The 15,917-nt window shown below is 38.2% G+C and overlaps 1 pseudogene; it reads left to right on the top strand.

Moving 5' to 3' along the window:
• Positions 1-11,345: 11,345 nt before the first annotated feature.
• LOC142440599 (myeloid leukemia factor 2 pseudogene) lies at positions 11,346-11,930 on the top strand (annotated as a pseudogene).
• The last annotated feature ends 3,987 nt before the right edge of the window (positions 11,931-15,917 follow it).

Raw genomic sequence — 15,917 nt, 5'->3', positions numbered from 1 at the left:
CATCTACTAGCTGCTTCTATTTGCCCCAGGATTTGAGACATACTCCTGCATATCTATCATTATAATATGCTATTCTGCTTCATGTCACCTGTGTTCTACCACTTCACAATAATTCACGAACTGTAATCAGTCTGAGGATCCCTTCCAAAAGCAAGTGTCGGTCCTCTCATTAAGTAAAGCGTCATACTGGTCTGCTATTGCTGTTAGGTGTTGTCCGATCCCTTCTCACGAGTAGCAACACTATACACAAAAGAACACAACACTGCCCACTCTTATACGCCACCATTACTCTCCACCGTCTTTGAGCGCACTGTTGCAGCTACTGTGTCCATCTGTATCATATTGCTGTTCCTCTTTCATGCTGACTCTACATTTGCCACACAGGATGTCTCTTTCCAGGGACTGCTTTTCCTGATAAGATGCCTACAATGCATTAGATGAAGTCTCTCCATTCTTGCTGCTAACACCCATTCTGATAGTACTGCATATGAGACATATCTCTTCATTCTTTTTGCACTCCGTGATATATTTAATATTCTTTTATAACACCACACATCAAAAGCATCAGTGCTCGGTAATCCTTTGTGTTGTTCAAATGATTGCCTCTTGGACCGTGTACAGATTCCACAGGAGCACAATAAAGTAGTCTGGAATTTTCATTCCTCTGAATGCTCTCTGTAGTTTATTATGATTCACACCGTTGAATGCCTTTTACTTGTTAGGCGTCATTGAGTCAGCGCTTCCTCATCGTGTTTGCCTTTGCAAACTCAATACAAAAGTAAACATCTGTCTGGTCTCCTTGGCTTCCAGTCCAGATCCTTCTGAAGCTAGCAACAATATTCCTTGCACCAAATACTTTTCCCAATCCAGCTTGATATTCTGGCAGCTCTTGTCAACGTAGAGTTGCATTGTCACTACGTGATCTTCATAAAGGTTTTACTTTCACATGATGTTAATAATATTGTTCAATTAACTTCCACATTCTGTGGGATCACTTTTCTTTGGAATGAGCACTGATAAGGATTTGTTTCACTCAGCTGGCCAGGTAGCTGCCTTCCAACAGTCTTGGCTTAGGTTAGTGAGTGATTCCAGTGCTACATGATAATGTTGAACCATTTCTTTTGTTATTCCATCAATTTCTGAAGCTGTGTTTTTGGTCAATGACTTCAGTGAAGCTTGAACGTTGTTCTTCACTGCTATCTATTCTTGATCATATATTATCTCTCGAAATAATTGAATATCAACTAAGTTGTCCTATTGTCTGCACACCTCCATGATAGGATCGCTGAAGACAAATGGGTGCATAAACAAATGTGGTGAAGAAAGCTGATGGTGCCCGGCTATCAAAAGAGATAGTGTCTGGGGTCTTAAAGGCTTGAAGGTGAACAAGCGGCCATCTCGCTCAGAAACAAATAAGCCCACATGGAAGAAGCACACCGGCCAGTGCGATCACGAGGTGCCCAAGGGACCAGATATAAGGCATCATGCAAAAAAAAAAAAAAGATATAAGTGTGTGTATGTATGTGTATTTATGTGTATATGTATATATGTATGTGTATATATATTATATTAAATGAAGGGGGAAGTGCAGAGTGGAGACCCAAGGCCCAAGTGTCAGCCAATGGAGATCCCCTCATAGAGGGGCTTAGGAGAGGAGATGGGTTAATTAGGGTGTGAGGTAGTATCGATGAAGAACACAGCTTTCCCCCAGATCCTGGATGCTTCCTCCCCCCAACTACCATGATCTGAATTCTACCTTGCAGGGCTGGATAGGACAGAGGCTGTACACTGGTACATAGGAGGGTTGGAGATACAGGGAATCCAGGGTGGATGATACCTCCAGGACCAAGGGCATGAGGGACGATGCTGGGAGAGTGGAGGGTGAGTGGGTTGGAAAGAGGGAACTGATTACAAGGAGCCACATGTGACCTCTTCCCTGGGAGAGGGACAGCAGAGAAGGGGGGAAGGGAGACCCCGAATAGGGCAAGATATGACAAAATAACGAGGTATAAATTACCAAGGGCATATGAGGGAGGGGGGAAAGGGAGGGAGGGGGGGGGAAAAGGAGGACCTGATGCAAGGGGCTTAGGTGAAGAGCAAATGCCTTGAGAGTGATTGGGACAGGGAGTGTATGGGTGTGCTTTGTACAATTGATGTATGTATATGTATGGATTGTGGTAAGAGTTGTTGGAGTCCCTAATAAAATGTAAAAGAAGAAAAAAAAATACAAGTAGGAATAGTTCATTTTGAAACATAAGAGTAGAAAAATGAGGGAATAGCTTTATTAGATATTAAAACATGTTATTAAGCTCCAATAATTTAAACAGCATGGTACTCTCACATCAAGCTATAAACAGACCAATAAAGGAAAAGCTCAGAAATAAACCTAATATAGCTAGAAATTTAATATAAAATAAAAGTGAAATATTAAACTTATAGAGGATAAGATCATTTTATGAGTATTGTTGAAGTAACTGGATAGTTATCTTGGGGGTGGGAGAGCTAAATTGAATCTGTATCTCACATATTACATCAAAATAAATTACTGATGGATCAAAACAGAGACAGTAATAAAGGAAAATGTAGAAAATTTTGTTTTATCATTTAAAGTAATAGCTTTCTAAGAATGATATATTCATTAAAAAATTTAAGTAAAAAAAAAAATCTCATCCATGAGTAAGTGGATCATAGTTAAGGTACTTTGAATATAAAAATATTTTAAATACTCATATATGTATAACTCTTTTGTTAGATTTTAATGACTTAATATTATGCATCCCAATATATTTTTATACTTTCAAATTAGCATGTTATTCAAATCAGTTGCATTCATTTCTTTAAATACTCAATTTAAATAAAGTGTTCTTTATGTACCATGGATTGAAGAAAACAAATGATCGATACAGGCTATGAAGCTAAATATATATAGAATTGCAAATATATAGTATTTTGGTATTATGTAATACTATAAGGAGAAGGAAAATAGTGACTGTGGTTGTGATAAAATGAGAAAAACTGTTATAGAGGCTACAAATGTGGTGGTACAGCAGACAAACCCATATAATTGTTTATTTAGGGTTAAATGAAACAGAAAAAGTGAAGCGAAGTCCAATTTAAGGCAAGGAAATATGAAGTTATAGTTCAGGCATAGATATTGTTAGATGATAGCTGGACTTTTCCTTTGGATGAGCAACTTTCTTGAAATACAACTCATGTTAGATTTTAAACATAGAAAAGCATAATACGAAAGTAGAGCCATGTCAGTTATCCTCTTAAATAGGATCATCTACCTAAGAGCTGATTAATTACCTATGGAAGAAAGTTTAACTCAAAATAACACCGAATCACTGTATTTAAAAGTAGAATGTGCACTAATCATTTACAGCATATGGAGGCTGTCCGTATGTGTCGGGTTGCAGTACCTTTTCATATGCTGTTGGCTGAGCTAGAAGGATGTGAGTAGGGAGGAGAATTGATGGTAAGAGAATGGTCAGATAGAGCAGACTTTCACCATTGTGACTGAAATGTTTTGATTTTCTTGAATAGATGTTTCTTAATTGGTGGTTTGTTCTTAGGAATATTTCTAGAGATTTTACATGGCTATTGACATACGGAGTGGGCTACTGTTATGTGGACTTAATTTCCTCTGCAAATGCATTATTTGGGACTGTCATTTAAGAAAATAGAATATTTATGAGACAATATCTTGCCAACACAAATTTCAATCTATGGTCCTGTCATGATCTCTCTCTCCCTCTCCCTCTTGCTCTCTTTCTACAAATTTCCTGTAACAAAAAGTTGTCTTAATCAAAGATGGGGGGAAAGAGTTTAGAATTTTTTCCAAGCTTCAATTCATTTATATTTATTCACTAACCCCCCTTTTCTAAAAACAATAAATACATTATGATTCCATTTAATAAATAATGTACTCTATTTTTCCTATTCATTTGAAATTTTCGGATCATAATATGTCACAGTGGTCTGAGAATGATGCAAAGATTGAATTTGTGCCCAACTTTAGTCACAAAAGCAAATCTATTACTACTGACCACACCAATTACTGCCTTTGTGATCAGGTCCTGTGGAGCAAGTTCCGACTCATAACAACCCTACGTACAAAAGCATGAACACTTCACTGCCTGTCCTGTGCATTGTCATAGTGGTCCTTAAATTCCCTGAAAAACATAAAACTAAGGAAGCCAATACTTTGTCTTGCTCATGTAGGGCCTGTGATCAGGAAATATTAATTACTGTAACAGATCATCATGGTTGGTTAAATAAAAGATCAGCCAAAGTGAGGAAAATTCACAATGGTGTTATAGCCAAAACAATGAGCACAAATAGTAATGATCATGAAGTTGACACAGAACTGGACAACAATTTGATTTGTTATCTGTTAACTCTTTATGAGCTGGAGCAGATTGCATGTCACCCCAAAACAACAACTTTATCTTTAACAAATGGAACTCTTCTTCAGAAAACTACTTTGAATTCATCTTTAGGAGGTTAAAGGTGAGGCCACATTTCCTGAGTCCATGTGGCACATGCCACATCTTCCTTCAGCATGAAGTAATTATGGATTATTATATCACATATGAAAGGAAACAAAAGGTTTGAAAAAAGATGCACAAGGTGAAGCCTGCCATGGAACAAAATTTTTAAATAGTATATTTAAGACAATTACTTGACTATGAGTTTTATAAAACTGTACACTTCATAAATACTTTAAAATAAAATAGATGAGGTATACCATATATACTTAAATATAAGGCAACCTGAGTATAAGCCGAGGTACCTAATTATTACCTGGGAAATCAGAAAAATTTATTGACTCGAGTATAAGCCTAGGGTAGAAAATGCAGAATCTATTGGTGAGTTCCAGTAATCAAAACAAATGAAAATAAAATTACTAAAAATTGAGACATCAGTGGGGTAGTGTATTTAAATATCTATTTTAAATGAAAAACATAAATAAAAGACAAAAAGTCATCTAACATTAGTAAACCAGCACAGTAAGTGGAAAATAGGTTCAACAAAAACAATACGGTATCAACAATGATACCTTAAGAGTACTATGCCCTGAGCTCAACCAGCAACCAAGCTAAAATGTAAAGAGTTTAAATCCTTCAAAATTGGTTTCCTCATCATCATCCGTATCCCAATGCAGAGCTTCAGCTGGTGTGAGGTCATCAAAGACACTGTCCTCACTGAGATCGCCATCATCACCATCACTGCTGTCATTTTCACACAAAGCGCACTCTTCACTACTAATACTACATTACTATATAGCATTACTAATACTACATTTCTAGAAGGCACATCGCACCATGTCTTCTGGAATGTCTTCCCATGCATCTTGAACTCACTTTGCTATTAATTATATGTCAGACTTCATGAAATTTCAACCTGTTGTTAGTCAGGCTTGGCCAGATGACATCAATTCATGCCACCTCATTCATACACGGTCTTTAAAAGGCTTATTCAAAGATGCATCCAGAGGTTGCAGTGCAGATGTAAGCCCACCTGGAATAGTGGCTAAAGTAACTTTACTAGGTTTTGCCAATTTTTTTATGTCATCCGATAGGTGGGCTCTGAACATATCCCAAACAAGTAACAATGACTTTTTCTTTAAGGCTGCTTCTGGTTATCGGCTCCAAATTTTTTCCAGCCATTTTTTTTGTTCCGTCTTCATCTATCCAGCCTTTGGTGGGAAATTGATCTTTTTAGGCAAGGTCTTTCTTTTAAAAATAATGACAGGATGTAGCTTAGTTCCATTAATGAAACATGATAGAACAACTGTGAAGTATTATTTTTTTCATTTCCTGTGGTTTTGAGAAAAATGTTTTTTTCTCCTAACCTTGCCACAGTTCAGTTGCTTGGAAGATCAATTTCATCCATATTCCCATATCATCCAGATCATAGTTATACACCCTTCTTAGTTTTATAATAAATGACTGGAATAACATAATTTTTTCTTCAAGGTCTTGTGGCAATTTCTGGGAAATCTTTGTTCTTTGTCTCAAACATAGTAGGCCAAACCTATTCATGAAGCGGGTACACCATCCTGCTGATGCAGCAAATTTTTCAATGCCTGGTGCTTTATATTTGTCATCCTTAGCCATTTGTAGAGTACATATGTGGATTCCCATGCATGTTATGCAGTAACCATTTTGACGACACTCCATAATCCATTTATGCAATTCACTCTCTAGAGCCCCATAAAAAGACGTTAAACCATGACAAGCTTTTTTAGCTTTTGGAATCTGTTCCAAGTCAGCCTTAATTTTCTGTCACTCCCTCACTTGCTTTTCGTCAACAAAGAATTCCCTACTTGCAATACCGTTATTGCTCTCTTCTGCTCTTGACACAACCTTCATCTTGAAACCAGCCTCATATGATCGGCGTTTTTGTTTTGGTTCAAGAGTATCCACTTCTAATAGGATAAAAAAAACAAAACAAGACTTTGATAAAGAACTTTCATGGTAATGTCCCCCCTCCTCCCCACCCGCAAAGTGTTAGCCCGGAGGAGGCGGGGGGAGTCTGTGTGGGCAGGGGATGCAGAATGTGAATTAACACAGAGACCAGAGGGGAGAGACGGAGTGCAGACACAGACACATCCTTACCATTTCAACTGCTGGTATAAGTGAATCACTATGTGTGCTTCTGTGAATTGGAGCCATACACATCATAGTATGGCTCTGATTGGTTAGATGTGAATAAACAAATATTCAAAGCCCTGCAGCGTCAGCAAGGCTTTGAATGAACAGCAGAGAAATGGCAATCACCCACAAGATAACGGGTGCTCATCCATTACCTCCGGGGGCCCCAGTGAGATGTTACACCTCGCTGGGGTACCACTGGCCAGTGTATAAGTTGAGCCCCAGTATTTTAGCACAAAATAATAGACTCGGCTTATACATGAGTATATACGGTAGATTTGAAATACTTATGTGTGATTTCAAATGTGTGATTTTTTAGATTGCAATGCGGGGTGTATCGTACATTACTTAAAGTAAATTAGAGAGATAGCTCAGAGGGCTCCCAGTAAAACAAGTTGTCTGTTCTTAGAAACTACTGTCACACATGGAGAAATAAGCATGGAAGGGAGAAGAAAGCTGCAACCAGATCAAAAGCGGTCAACCGGCTCCTGTTGTGCTCTACAGAGACCATAATTCAGATGCTCTGGCCTTCCAAGGAATTTATTGCTCATCTTAATTATCAGTGCATTGTCAAAATGAGAGTTTGTTATGATCATGTCACTGGGTGAGTGTATATATAGAGATATTAAACACAAAGAAAATATTTTATTTATTGATTTCAACCTTGTGGTACCTGGCAATAATTAAGTTCTAAAAAAATAATAATTAAGTTCTTCTATTTGTGGATACATCTTATATCTGCCTTCCAATTGAATTTCCCTCTGTGTGTGTCTCTCTCTATATAATGGCCTTTTTTATACTTCAGAATTAATTAGGTTTAGAATCTACCCTGCATTGGACTAAACTAAGTGAAACAACAAAGAAAATTCTTATTTATATACTAAATCAAATTATCCCCATTGCCTATGAGTTGATTCTGACGCATAGCAGCCCTATAGAACAGGGTAAAACTATCCTATGAGGTTTCCAAGCTATCCAGAAAGAGTAGAGCTTTGGAAACACTCTCATTCATTCACACCCAGGAATTCAAGTTTGAAATGGATTTATCCTGGCTATCCAGAGAACTCTGCGCAAATATCTTCAATATTGATGACAAGCTGAGAAATTATGTCAGAGTCAAAGGACTATAGGTAAGAAAAAGGATAAAGCAAAGTCTGTAAACAAATAGTCCCATGATTAAACTTTGGTGCAATCTTTTCTGCTTCTCACTTCTACAGCCTTATGAAAAGCAATATTTGTTAGCCAGAAAATTCAGAATAATTATAATTCCAAGTCAAAAAATAATAAATATCCCTGATATGTTTGGTTATTAAAAAACTATAATTTATCCACTTAATAATTTTTATTCAGAAGTAGGAAGATATGGATCATATCATGCTGCTGTCCAAAGGCCATGTTTAATTGGTTAATAAAAAAATATTGTTCTCACTTATTCCTAGCTAAAACTCCCTACCATGATTTCACATTTAGATGTCCATGTTGCTATAAAAATGTCAACAATTTTTTTTAAGTTTTAGTCTTCTTTTCTTGATTGGAATTTATTTATTTGAAAATAGCATTTTCTTTCATTTGTTTTAGTGGTAAATTCCCTCCCATTATGTCTCAGGAGCATTTAAGAGAGAGGGTTTTCTTCTTTTGTGTATTAGTGAATCAATTTTTCTATTATACATACTTTGTTTAATAGCACATAGACATTTGAAACTATACACATTTTTGTGGTTCACCCAAATATTTACAAGAAATATTCTTCATTCTTTTTCACTATTATCCTTCTTCCTTCTACAGGTGTCATATCCTTTTTATTTCATGTTTTGTTTTTGTTAATATAAAACTTCACAGGAGCTTTTCTTTCCTTCAGATATTAAACTAAACCTTTTCACTTAAGAGATAGTACATATAATGTAAGGGAAGACTATATTTTCAAAGAAACACTGAAATAAAGAACGTATATCAATTAAAAGACAGTCATTGACTATTATTAGCATTGAGACCATTGCACGTAACTGTTAGTAGAATTAGCTTTGTATCTTTTACCAAGAGGCAGATTTACTGTGGTTAGAGGCAAAGGTAAAATTGGATCATTTACCTATTAAGTAGTGTAGTAAGTTTCTACATCAGGCTGCTCGCCACAGACTTAAAAGTTTGAAACCACTAGCCACTCAGTGAGACAACGATGAGATGTTCTCCAGAGCTAGTCTCAGAACACCCACAGGGGCAGTTGTCACCAAGGCCATATTTTCCAACTAGTGTCCCTTCTTCGTTGTTTCCAACCTTTGCATTCCAATCACCAATATTTATCGATACATCTTGATTGCATGTTTAATCAGGTTTGGACTAAAAAAGTTGGTAAAAGTTTTCAATTCATTCATCACTAGCTTTAGTGATTGGTGCATAAACTAGAATAACAGTTGTATGGACTAGATTTCCTTGTCTGTGGACAACTATTACTACAGAGAGCATTGTACTTCTAGATGGATCTTGAAATATACATGTTGATGAAGGCGGCCGCATTCCTTCAGCATTCCTTTATCATTCTCAGCGTAGTAAACCATATGAGAGTTTGATTCAAAATGGCCACTACAGCTCGCTGTTTCAGTTCATTAATGCCTAAGAGATCAATCATTATGTGGTCCATTTTATTGATGACTTAGATTCATGGATTCATACATTGTATATTCCAAATTCCAATAATTAATAACTATTTTCAGCTGTCTCTTCTCATTTTTAATCTTGCACCAGCAGCACACGAAGGTCTTCAAAGCTTTACTCACGCAAAATCATTGTGGTCAACTCTCTTTTGAGAAGACAGCTCTTTCTGAGTTGTATTTTAAGTGCCTTTTGACATCATGTGCTCATCTTCTAGCACAACGTCTGACAGTGTTCAGCTACTTTTCATGAGTTAATTCCTCAGAAGTGGACGGCCTACTTCTTCTTCATAGTCTGTTCTTAGTGTAGAAGCTCTGCTAAAATGTGTTCACTTAGGGTGACGCTATGGGCATGTGATATACCAGTGACAAAGCTTCAACATCACAGAAGCACAAGTTGACGAATAGGTACATATTCTTTATTACTTAGTTGAAAACATTTTCTAATTTGCATTATAATTTCTTTTTTCTGAGTTATGAACTATTTGAAACTGTTTCTTGATTTCTGAACACATGGCATCCCCACGTGTGATTTTATTATTTATTTGTAGTGGATGTTAGAGAATCTGCTCCAAATAAGTTGAAGCTTTTGAAAAGTATTAATCTTGTAGGTCAACTGAAAATATACTCTCTGTGAAAACGTTCATTAAATTAATGGGAGAGAAAAATAGCTGGATTATTACGAAACTATCAGTTACTAGAAAACAGAGCATTTGACAGTAGGTAGCACAAGCATATGATCCTTGAGAAATAGCAAATAAATGAAGTCCTATCAAATATTTCTATTCATAGGTACATTTTCAAATGCACTGAGGTGGATGGAAAACTAAACAGGACCTAGTAATCTCAGTTGAGGGGAAGTATCAGAGTTCTAGGAGGTTAAGAAAGACAAAATTCATAGAACTGAGAACTTGAAGAACTATATGGAAAATGAGTCCTAGGAAAATTCATAGATGTTCCTTTGAATCTATAGCCAAATAATAATTTGCACATATTTCATGTAAAACCCTTTCAGGCTGATTGATAGCAAGTTCTAATAAAATAAAAATGATTTGAAAGTTGCATGATGAACCATGTGATAGATTTTGCATCAACTTGACTAGACAGGGATTTTAAGTAATTTGGCATTTCCCCATTGTGCAGCCTAACACAGTGTAATGAACCGCACAATAGGATCTGCTGTGAGCAGCCATGCAGTTTGAGAAGCTTAGGTTGATGTGTAAATGCCAAGAAGTTTCCTCGGGATGTGGCCTACTCTTATCAAAGTAGACTGTGTAGCGAGCATGTTTGCTTGTTGCTGTTCTGTGTCATTTGGTTCATCAAACCTCTAATTACCTAGATTTGAGCTAGCAGCCTGCCATATTGCCTGCTGACCCTGGGAATCATTAGTGCCTACCATCTGACCTACTGACTTTGACTTCATCCCTCTCTGTATCCGCCAGGCATAATTTTCTCACATTATCATCCTGATTCCTGTTTCATCAGCCCAATAGCTACTGAAGCAAGGAAAAGACTCCAAATTAACTTCTAAATTGACCCAGACTAGAATTACCTATGTCTACAAGTGTGTGAGCCATTTTCTTCAGATAAATTTTGTTATATATATATATATATATATATATATATATATATATATAAACATCCTTGGTTTTGCTTTTCTAGATAACCCAGCCTAACACAAACCATGATACAGATCACAAAGAACCAAAAATCATTAGTTTATTTCAGCTAAAGTAAATATATATTAAGCACATTGACCCTTCAGTAAAGACTTCAATAAAAGTATAATTTCTTACAAGTCCAGCTGTCAGACTCAAAATAGATGATGCGCTATATTCTCTTTAAAGTAATTTTTAAAATTACCTAGATGGCAGCTGTAGGAAGGGGTGGTGCACAAGGCCAAAGAGCTCAAATTCAGACCAGTCCGCCAGTCCTCAGCCATGAACCCTGAGTTTGCACTGCACGGAGAGGCGAACCTGGTCAGATGGGCTGCTGAGCCCCATTTGGGGACCACATGGGGTCTGCTGGAGCTAAAATCAGGATGTTCTGCTTCATGAGGGATGCAGAGCCCCAGGATCCCCTCTTCCTGATGGACCCCTTTGCTGTTCACCGCCGGCATACGAGCCGGATGTTGTCAGGTGCCACTGGGTACAGCTACTTCCCCAGCATCACAGCTGGCCACCTGTCAGGGACCAAGCCTGCCAACGGCAGGATGCAGGCTGGGGCTTCTGCCACCCACTTTGGGATGCTGGAATGTTGACGGCTTCGTGGACATGTTTGGGATGAATAATGACATGATTGGGAACATACAACACATGATAGCTGAAGGCAATTTTCAGACCTTTTCCTGCCTCCTCCACTCTCATCTCCTACTCCAATACTGGGGATGATGCTCCCAAGGTCTACCAACAGATGTCAAAGAAACTCTCAGCACCAGGTGGTTTCCTGGAGATGTAGAGCACTGGACCCGTTATGGAACTCAGACACTGGGCTGGAATAAATATCCATTAGGCAGCACATCAGAGACAGGGCTCACATTCCCCAGTCACCCTGCTCAATGGCTCCCTGGTGCTGGAACTTACCTTCTCTCAGCCTCCCCCTGATTAGAAGGAACCCCCTCACTTAGGCCCTCATCCCTAACACCTATGTAACCCCTTGTATTCCTATGTGGAGAGCAGATACCATGGCATGCCATAGACTCTTGTAACTCTTTGCTGTTTCCAGTGCAACACTCGCTGTAGGAGTGCAGTTCCCACACGGACAGATCAACTCCCTGAGAAGAGGGAAGTGGAATGCTGCCAACCAAGGGTGATTTCTGTTTTTCATCTCTTTGAGGATTGGGTTGATGTATTTTTAGCGTCTTTTATTGGGTGCATCTGTTTATTATGGCTATGTGTTTTGACCTATTGATCCTTCCATCACAATGGAATGTCCATTGCTGTCTCTCATGCTGTCATTTACTTAGAAGTCTATTTTGTCACAGATTACTATTGCCACTTCAGCTTTTTTTGATTGCCATTGGATTGGTAAATTTTTGCCATCCTTTGACTCTCCCTCTGCTTTTGTCTGTGTGTTTGAGGTTTGTCTCTTGAAGGCAGTAGATTGTTGGATCTTGTTTCCTAATCCAGTCTGCTATATCTTATCTCTTGATTAGTGCATTTCATTGGCTTTCAATGTTATTAATTCTAAATGTAGACTGCTTTCTGCCATATTATGTTTTGTTTGGTAATTTTCTTCTTTTTGGGGGGTGGAGGGAGAGAGATTATTCATGTCTTCACTTCCCCTCAAGTTCTGTTTTGTTTGTTGTTTCCAATGGGTTGACTTCTGGGCATCGTTATACACTGTGGTAGTCTCATGTTTGCGGGCTCCAATGATTGATTTTCTGATCATAGCGTTCTGATGAAAATTTTTGTAATGCTGATTTTCTCTTTATGAATTCTCTAACTCTTTGTTTGAAAATACTTTAATTTCGGGGGGAGCGGGGAGGGAGGGGGGAAAAAGAGGACCTGATGCAAAGGGCTTAAGTGGAGAGCAAATGCTTTGAAAATGATTAGGGCAAAGAATGTACAGATGTGCTTTACACAATTGATGTATGTATATGTATGGATTGTGATAAGATTGCATGAGCCCCTAATAAAATGTTTTACAAAAAAATAAAATACTTTAATTTCTCTATATATTATGGATAGTTTTGCTAAATGTAAGATTCTTGGCTGGAAGGGGGAGAAGGACAGGATAATAGAGAACTTCTTAGACAGAAAAACCAAGCATGTGATCTTGTACTACCTGACCTCAAAACCTAATATACAGCCACAGTTGTCTAAACAGCCTGGTATTGATATAATGATAGATACAAAGACCAATGGATCAGGACCATGTTAGTTCAGGCTGACTAGAGAAACAAATCTATAGACACTCATATGTATATAAGAAAGAGCTTTCTATAAAAGAGCAATTTTACAGTGAGAAAACATCCCAGCCCAGACCAGATCAAGTCCATAAATCCCATATTAGCCCATATGCGTGATACTAGTCCATACATTCCTCTTTAGATTCACACAGCACATGAAATGATGCCAAATGCAGAAAGATCACAGGCCAGTAGGTAGGCTTGTGGGTCCAGGGGCAGTGGAAGCATCTCAACAGTGGCATGGGTCTCCACATATCTCCTTCAGCTCTGAGTGCCTCAACAGAAGGAAGGGAAGGCAGAGAGAGTGGGTCTGGCCTCTAGTGAGCTATATATATCTGCCATGTCTCCAAATGAGGCCATCAAGCTGTGACCTGACTGACAGACTAGATTCCACCCCTTTGCTCAAGTTGACAGGCGATTGTGTAACTGCTACAAGGATAGAACCCAGAAATAAAAACATCCACATAAACACAACTGGCTATCCATCTAAGGGCCCTAGTGCAGGGAAGGAACTGGCTATCAGATGTAACAAAGGAAGCACACACAGTGGAAGACAAAATAATTATTTGGGACCCCTTCAAAACAAAACATTGCTGTACATCAAAGATTTCATCAAAATAGTGGAATGAGAGCCTTGGATTTGGGAATATATATTTTCCAATGAGGTTACAGACAATAGACTAATTAAAACCCACAGAATATTGAAAACCCTTAGCAAGAAAAGAACAAATAACACTTTTGAAAGGAGGGCAAAGGACTTGAGTGGGCAATTTACAAAGAATGATACTCAAATGGCTAGCAAGCCAATGAGAAAATGCCCTAGTTCACTAGCCATTCAGGAAATGCAACTCAAAACAAAGATGAGATACCGTCGTACACCCACAACCATATCCCAGTTAAAATACAAAACAAAATGCAAAAAAGCAAATGCTGGAGAGTGTGTGGAGATATGGAGCCCTTATCCATTGCTAGTGGGCTTGAAAATAAGTGTAACCACTGTTAAAAGCAGCTGACAATAGAAATACCAGATGACTTAGCGATACCATTGCTGGGCATATACCTCAAAGAAACAAAAGACAGATCATGACCAGATGTATGCTCTCTCATGATCAGTGCAGCAGCATTCATGATAGTAATAAATTGAAAACAAAGTTCCTACAGTAGAAGATTTGATTAAAAGAAAAAACACAAAACTTTTGGTATATACACACAACGGAGTACTGTGCATCCCCTGAAAACTCAATAATGAAACACTTCGTGGAATGGAAGGATCTGAAAACCATTATGTGGAAGGTAGTCAGTCACAACAGGACAGATACTGTATGTACCCTTGTTGTAGGGATGAGCACCAAGATGGGAGCAGCCTTTCAGGATGTCCAGGCTTCAGGGCAGGTAGGGCAGGCAGCTCAGCAGAGAGCCTCTCTGGGGGCCTGCACCATCCTCTCTGTGTGTATTTCCAAGGGCACTTTGTTGGAGGATTCTCATATCAGCTGGGATCAAATTTTGAGAGAGGGAGAGGGGAGGATAACCTCATCATGACTTTCCAGTCACTAAGGTTCTCCCAGACTGGAGGATATTCCTACCAGAGTATTGAAGGATATTGATGGGAATATCAAGCCAGAAGAGAGGAAAGGGATCATACATATCTTGGAGAAGACAGATACATACCTGGAGAAAAATGACAAACAATACCTTTAAATATGATAAGCATCCCCAATAAGCCACTATGCTCTTAATAAGCCACATCAGTCTGAGTGTATATAAATCTACTGTGGACCCAGACCATGTGCCATGAAAAGACTATAACATTCAACCTTGGACCTTCAAGTGACAGGAGATGCTCCAAAGGCCATACTAGGAAGATGTGAAACCCTCTAGGTGAAGTAGTCTCTACCTCAAACACACTGGTACCCTGAGAACTTAAGACTGAAACTACCTGGTGTGTGAAGAGACAGACGACAATTGTACTAAGAGAATTAAACTGTTGGTAGGCACACTAACATTTACTTACTATTTCAATATCCTACTTGCTATATTAAGATATGTATCATTCTGACACACCTGTGTTTGATATTATCAGTGAATTAATTATGTTTTGCCTGACCATCAACTCCCATTATTTATGGAAATAGCATCTAATTGCATAAGGAGGTATTCTACCAAAGTGAATTTTGCATGCATTGCATTGCGTAGTTAGCCTACACTATAAACAGAAGGCCTTTATACTCCATGGAAAAGACCTATAAGATTCTCGACAAGAAATTAATTAGAATGTCTCTAAAGTGACCAGAGGAAGCTAAAATAACGTAGATTCAGGAATGGGTTTGGGGCTCACACTTTATCCTAGTTCCAATCTAAGAACAATTAATTCTATGATACTCACCCTCATGAAGGAAACACAGATGACATGAATGCAATAGCAAAGTAATGGTGAAGAAATTAGATGGTGCCTAACTCTCAGAAAGATGAGCACCTGGGGTCTTAAGTACTTGTTTTCAAACAAGCAGGCGTCTAACTAAAATGTCAACTAAACTCACATGGAAAAAGCATGCAAACATCTATGATGCAAGGATCGTAAATTAAATTATCCAAATACGAATGAGGAAACAGTACCAGAGCTTACATTGTGAGATTCTGATGGGCAGAAGGCTGTGGATGGCAGTGGAAGCCCAAAACACATTTGCAGGATCTATAGCTTCTGGT

This window comes from Tenrec ecaudatus, chromosome 2, assembly GCF_050624435.1.
Source record: "Tenrec ecaudatus isolate mTenEca1 chromosome 2, mTenEca1.hap1, whole genome shotgun sequence".
Classification (NCBI taxonomy): domain Eukaryota; kingdom Metazoa; phylum Chordata; class Mammalia; order Afrosoricida; family Tenrecidae; genus Tenrec; species Tenrec ecaudatus.
The sequence above is the reverse complement of the archived record's forward strand: the minus strand, read 5'-3'. Positions and strand labels throughout refer to the sequence as shown.